At 58.0% G+C, this 6,562-nt stretch overlaps 1 protein-coding gene across 1 annotated transcript in view; it reads right to left on the minus strand.

Annotated features, from left to right (window-relative positions):
* Nucleotides 1–2,758, minus strand: part of SBK1 (SH3 domain binding kinase 1) — a 49,923-nt gene extending 47,165 nt beyond the window's left edge. The window contains exon 1 of the mRNA XM_069486763.1: nt 1,963–2,758. The gene's annotated coding sequence lies outside the window, so the exon portion shown is untranslated. The remainder of the gene's footprint in view (nt 1–1,962) is intronic.
* Between the last annotated feature and the right edge of the window lie 3,804 nt (nt 2,759–6,562).

The following is a 6,562-nucleotide window of genomic DNA, read 5'->3' on the forward strand; positions in this document are numbered from 1 at the left end:
AGACAGAGGGACACCCCCTACAGAAGGGTCCCCAAAGTTGGAGTCGGGAGATGGAGGGATGAGGAAGGAGGGGGCAGGATCTCATGGTTGCCTGTGCCTGTCTCATGTTGGGGCTCCCCAGTGCTGATTTGCTCAAGTTGCTCACTGGGGGAACGGGTCAATGTCACACGTCCATCCCCCCTGAGACCTGAGGCCGCAAAAACTCCAAGGCAGGGCCTGGGAGTGTGTATTTTTAACAGTCAACTCAGGTGATTCTGATGCCCTCTCTCTCTCCATGTCATATTCCTTCATCAACAAGCATTGGGGCTCCCACTATGAAAACGGTCGTTCTGTCATGAGTCTGTTGCTTTGGGCACCTCCGCACCTGTAATTCCACGGAGTCCCCTCTGTTGCCCTTGTTTTGCTTCAGGCCCTCAGCACCGCCTGCCCCTGTGCCTACGGATCAAGTTCTTGGCTCAGCGGTCAAGGCCCTTTGTGATCCAGGCCTTCTGTCCCTGCCAGCCTCACCCCTGCACGATTTCGTTTTCACACCACTGAGCCTTTGCTCTTTCCTCAGCTTCACTCAGCACGTGGGAGAGCACCTGCACTTCAGGATGGATCTGGTGGGTCTCCTGCCGTTCCTGCAGGCAGAGGTGGTCCGTCCTTCCTCCCGACTCCCTGCCCACCGTGCACCCACGCCCATCAAGGCGCCCACCACTCTGTGCCAAACCGATCTGTCTCCTCCTCTCTCTCCCAGCAGGCTGGGACCCTGTGAGGGCTGGGGCCAGGTCCCAGTCCCCGGCTCAGGCACTGGCAGGCACTCTGCGGGTGCCCAGTGGCCATGGCAGGGAGCAACCCTCCCATTTCACAGATGAGAAGACAGAGGCCCACAGAGGGGAATTTTGAACCAGGGTCCAACAGAGAGAGTCAGGGAGGAGCCCGGCCCAGGCTGCAGGAGCCCACACCCCGGCCCTCCTGTCCCGCAAGGGGCCTGGGCGCACCCGGCTTGGTCCCGCGTGCCCTTTCCCCCACCCCGGGCAGTGCTGACTCAGTGCGGATGGAGGCGTGGGCGGGCTGGGCTGGAGCAGAGGTGACCCCTGTCTCCTCTGCAGATTGTCCAACCATTCCCAGAGCCTGTGGTCACGGCTTGGGTAACGCACTTGGCTGGAGTCTGGTTTCCCTGTGGGTGGGGCTGGGGAGAGCCGGCAAAAGGAACAGTGGCCCCTAGGGCGTGAATCCCCACTGGGCCCCTGCACAATCCCTCTCTCCACGTATGTAGAAGTCACACCTGCTCCCACAAACACGGACGCACACTCACAATCACACACACTCACCCCCACATACCTCATTCTCTCTCTTCCTCCCCCTCTCTCTTTTACACACACACACACACACACACACACACACACACGAGCATATACACACCACACATTGTCACATATTAATTCAACAAAGACCGAACACCTGTTAGGTGCCAGTGGCGTGCAGGAATGAAAGGTGGCTCTCAGATTGGGGTGGGGCAGGGGCCTCCAGGAGGGCTTCCTGAAGGAGGAGGCAGGCATTGCAGCTGGGCCTGGCTGGCGGAGAGCCAGGGGAAGGGAAGTCTAGGCAAAGTTTCACCGGAGGTGGACATAGGGGAAACAGAGTGCAATGAAGTGGCAGGTGTCGTCAGCCTGAATCACCCAGGCCTTGAACGCCCAGCAGAATGTTGACTTCATGCTGTGGGAGCTGAGAGCTATGGAGGCTTCTGAGCAGAGGAGGGACATGACCACAACAGGAGAGGACTGAAGAGTCACTCTGGGGCCAGGATGGGAGAGACAGGGGGAGGCGGGGATGACAACCAGGTACGAGATCTGAGTCTGGAGCAGGAAGGTGGCCGTGAGCAGTAAGCAGCGTCAGACAGAGAGACTCAGAAGCAAGACCACCAGGCCCAGAGGGGCCCTGGCCGATGCTGTGCCCTCCCCTGACCCCGACGGCACTGACCTCCGCAGTGGGACCTCTTCCAGCAGCTCCTCCTCCTCCTCCCTGTGGAAGCAGACGAAGCAGAAGGCTGGCACATCGTCGGTGCCACAGCCCGTGGGCCAGGCCAGGGGCAGCTCCAGGACAGGGCAGGGGTGGCTGGTGGCGGTCGGGGGGGCATCGTCCCCAGCCTGGGCAGGAGTCCCTGAGCCAGAGCGCTCCAGGGTCAGCAGCCTGTCGGCCTCAGGGCCCCGCACCGGCCCACCCACCACCTGTGCCTTTGCGCTCAGGTTGCCCGTCGCCTCGGTGGGTGGAGGAGCCTGTGGCTCTGTCTGACGGAGACTCTTGTCCTGACCCACGGGGGCTCCAGCCACAGGGCTGGGCCTCGGGCAGCGGCTTCCAGTCGCCCGAACTCAGAGGTGCTGGCCGGGGGACAAAGGTCCGGCAGGGCCCCTCACCACCCCCTGTGGAGCCCTAGGCCCCTGGGTTGCCCACTCTGCTGCTGTCTGCCAGAGGCGGGACTGGGAGACAGGCTTGCAGACGACCTGTCCTTCTGTCCATCTGTCTGTCCAGCTGTCTGCTCCTTCCTTTCCGGCCAGCACGGCCACAGAGGTGGCTTCCCTAAAAAAGTTTGTTCTCCTCTGCCAGGGTGGGTGGCACGGGCGGCCCCCAGGAGAGAGGGTTTGGAGCTGCAGCTGGAAGGTGGGCGAGATGGGCGAGGCTGGCACGGTGCTCACGCCGTCCTCGAGAAAAGTTCTGACCCTGGATTCCGGGTCCTGCTCGGCTCACTCCGACTGACTGGAGACTCCCTCTGCTCCCGGCTCCCTCCGACTCCAGTGGCTGCTCTGGCAGACCGGCTGGGCTGTGGGTATTAATAGCTCCACATTCACGCTGAGAAGCCTGGAGGTTAACTCCTTCCCTGCCAGAGCTGGGGAGGCCGGCAGTGTGGCCAGCCGCCTGCTGAAGTGGCCACCAAAGGCGGCGCCTTCATCCCGTCCCCGCCCTGAGCCTGGCTGCCACGGCGGATGCTCAGTGCCACCTCCTGTCACCGAGGTTCTCTGCAGTGGTCTTGGTCAGGGTGGCCTGGCCACCTGACCCCTCCACATGCACCTCCAGGAAGCCGGGTGGGGCTGTGGGCTCCGGGCAGCACTCCTGAGACGGGCAGGGCTCTGTGCTTCTGGGAGCAACCCAGGGCTCCCCAACTCACACATTTACCCCTCAACTCACTGGGTCCCCCCGCGTTCCCCATTGCCAACTCTGGGCCCCGCTCTGTGGCTGCCTTCAGTGGCCCCAGAGATGAAGCTGCATAGTGCCTGGTGTGTTTAATCGAGGAACGTGGGCAGGGGGTGGGAATGGGGGAATCAGAGTAGAATTTGTTTGCCTGAAAAATGTTTATTGAGTACCTGCTATAGACCAGGCCCTGTGCTGGGCATGGGGCACACAGCAGTGAAGAGGGCAGATGCCGTTCCTGCCTCTGCGGGTTTGCACGTCACTGTGGGAGGCCAAGGGGCCTTCGGTGTCAGTGAGGACAAGACGCTTCCCACCAAGCAGGTGCAGCCCCAAGGCCAGCTTGCGGTGTGGACCCCGACTGGGTTTCAGCCCCACCCACCTCCTTTGCAATTTACGACATGCACAACCATTCACAGTGGCCCTGGAAACACCAGCAAACAAAGGAAAAATAAACTCCGATTGTGAAAAGTACTATTAAAAAAATAAAACAAGGACATGTGAGAGAGGATGATAACGAGGTAGTTAGATAGGGTGCTCAGGGAGCACCTCACAAGGAGGGGACATTGGAGCTGCAAAATGCAGGAGGAGGAGAAGGGAGGAGGAGGAACCAGCCAGAAGATCTGGAATGTTCCAGGAAGAGAGATCAGCAAGTGCAAAAGCCCAGAGGCAAGAACTAGCTGGTGTTTGACGAAGAGAAGGAGAAGCAGAGGAGAAGATCTTCAAGCCAGGCTTATAGAGTACGTAGACTTTTCCAGGGGGTTTGGGAGGTGGGCCATCACCAGCAGAGGGAACAGAGTGTGCAAAGGCTCAGAGGCATGAAAGGGAAGGATGGTGCGCTGCAAGGCAGGAACACTACAAAGGTGACACAGTCAGAGATGAAGGAGGTATTCTTTCCAGAGTTGCCCCGCCCAGGGCTCTGAGGAGGAAGGATGGGTGAGGAGGAAGGTGAGTGTGGGAACTTGGGTGGGCTAAGAGGCTAAGGAGTTTGGAGGAGGGGAAGCAGAGAGGCTTGGAAGGAACCACCCATATATGTGGAACTGGATTCCAAGGGCTGGAAGAATAGGTCTGGGCTTCTTTGGCCGAGAAAAGGTAGGGCCTGGAAACAGAATGGCCATATACAGTTGTTTAGGCTGCGCACACTGCACAAGGACACTCTGGTAGATGGTGGATGGGGACTGATATCCAGCTGTTCCTCTGCTCTGCCAAGCTTTGCACTCTTGAATTGCGACAGTATGGTGGTGTTGCCTTTTTCTAACTGCTCCACCTCAAGGGGTGCCTTTTTCCAATTGGTCTATCCAAAGCGGGTGTTTTGGCCAGTCCCGGTGGCTCATGCCTGTAATCCCAGCACTCTGGGAGGCTGAGGCAGGAGGATTACTTGAGCTCAGGAGTTCCAGACCAGCCTGAGCAAGAGTGAGACCCCATATCTACTAAAAATAGAAAAAATTAGCTGGGTGTAGTGGCACACACCTGTAGTCCCAGCTACTCAGGAGGCTGAGGCAGAAGGATTGCTTGAGCCCTAGAGTCTGAGGTTGCTGTAAGCTAGGCTGACGCCACGGCATTCCACCCAGGACTAAAGAGTGAGACTCTGTCTCAAAACAAAAACAAAAACAAAAATGAAAAATACAAAAAAGGGCATTTTTTTCTGATTGGCACAATCACAGGCTGGTCCGGGGGAGATGCCCCAGGGGCCCAGGCTCTGGTACAGACTTGCTATGTGGCTCCGACCAGTCACTGTCCCTCTCTAGAACCATCGACTGACAGACCTAGCTAGAGGCCAGCTGGTCCAATCCCTACACTGCACAGAGGAGACAAATAAGCCCAGAAAGGGGCAGCAACTCCCCTGAGGTCACACAGTGACCACAGCAGAGTGACACCCCTGACTCTTGTGTTTGTGGAGAAGACAGGGAATGAGAGGGGACAAGAGGAGGGCAGGGGAAGGCAGCCCAGGTTACGCTCCCTGGGGAGGGTGTCAGATGAGGTCGGGGTGCCCCAGGCCTCTAGGTGCCCCTTCCCCCTCCGCCAGGCCCCATGGGGCTGTCATTTGCAGATGTTAATTATTCATGTTGCTGCTGCTTTGCCTGGTTTTAATGCACTTTGATGGCATTCTCTAGCTAATGGGGAAAATCAATAGATTTTAATTCTCAGTGGCTGTGAAGCTCTGTCTGTCTCCTGTTTGGGTGGCTTGGCCAGGCTCTTTGGCTGGGGGTTGGGGGTGGAGGCTCAGGCTGGGTTCACAGGAGCCTGAGACTGGACTTTTCCCCCATCTCACCCCTCACCATCTTCTGCCTGCAGCCTGGGGAAGGGGGATTAGAGTCACAGGCAGCTCCAAATTCTGCCCCAAACATCTTGAAGGGGCTGAGCCCTTAAATCTGCCACTTGCCACCCATCCAAGAGGGACAGCAGCTCCTCCTGGCCCTTGTGGGTTACAGGGGCTGCTCCACCAGCTCCGGGAGGATGGAGTCAGGCACTTCCTGCCCACCACTCAGGCTCCGCCCTGGCCATCCTCCAGGGCACAGGCCCAGCTCACAGACCTGTCTTAGAATGTCGGGGGGATCTAACCCAGGCCCCACATTCTTGAGGAGCCTGAAATACAGACTTCTGCTGTTTTCTCTGCAGTTGTACACTCAGGCATGACAATTTCTCTAACAGGATTAAGAGCTGAGATATGCATGGGACAGCGTTGAGGGAACCCCCGTCTCAGACCACACCCTTCTCCCTCCTCCCTGTGTGGTGGCCCAAGTCAGTGTCCTTTAGGAATCCTGAAATTACCTTGTGGCTGGAGCAATTCTATAGCACTGTATTTGTTTGTGCTAAGAGTGTTCATGAGGTCAATGTAAACACTTAAGATACACCATGGTCTTCATAACGCTGTTTTTGGTATTTCTCAATGTTTCCAAAACACAATGAGCCCCCCAAAAAGAAAGAGGCCTGAGATGTCCCAACCTTGGAGAGGCCCTGCCTGCTTCCCAGGGGACCCAGGGCCCATCCCTGGCTGGCAGTGCTCGGGCTATCTAAAGGGGCCATCTCCTGGGGCCCGAGCCTAGAGCCAGGGCCCTCTGGAACCCAGGACCTGGGACCTGCTCACCTGTCCTATCCACCTGGGCCCCCGCCTGGTTGCCTCCCCTCTCACATCTGGGCCCCAGCAGACATGAGGCCCAGTCCTGGGTCGGACAAAAAGCGTTTGTGGTGTGGGCTTCACAGTGGGGTAGACCTGGTTTGAGTCTCCCTCCAGCACTTAAGTTCTGTGCTCTTCACACCCCCTGGTTTTGCAGGTGTCCTCTCAGGTGTGCAGAAGGCTGAGTTAATCCCTCTCTTTAGTCCATGGCACAGGGTCACGCTTGGTTCATGCAGGGCCCCTGCCTTGTTTGTATCCATATCTTTATTCCCTTTTACC

This window comes from Eulemur rufifrons, chromosome 14, assembly GCF_041146395.1.
Source record: "Eulemur rufifrons isolate Redbay chromosome 14, OSU_ERuf_1, whole genome shotgun sequence".
NCBI classification, from domain to species: domain Eukaryota; kingdom Metazoa; phylum Chordata; class Mammalia; order Primates; family Lemuridae; genus Eulemur; species Eulemur rufifrons.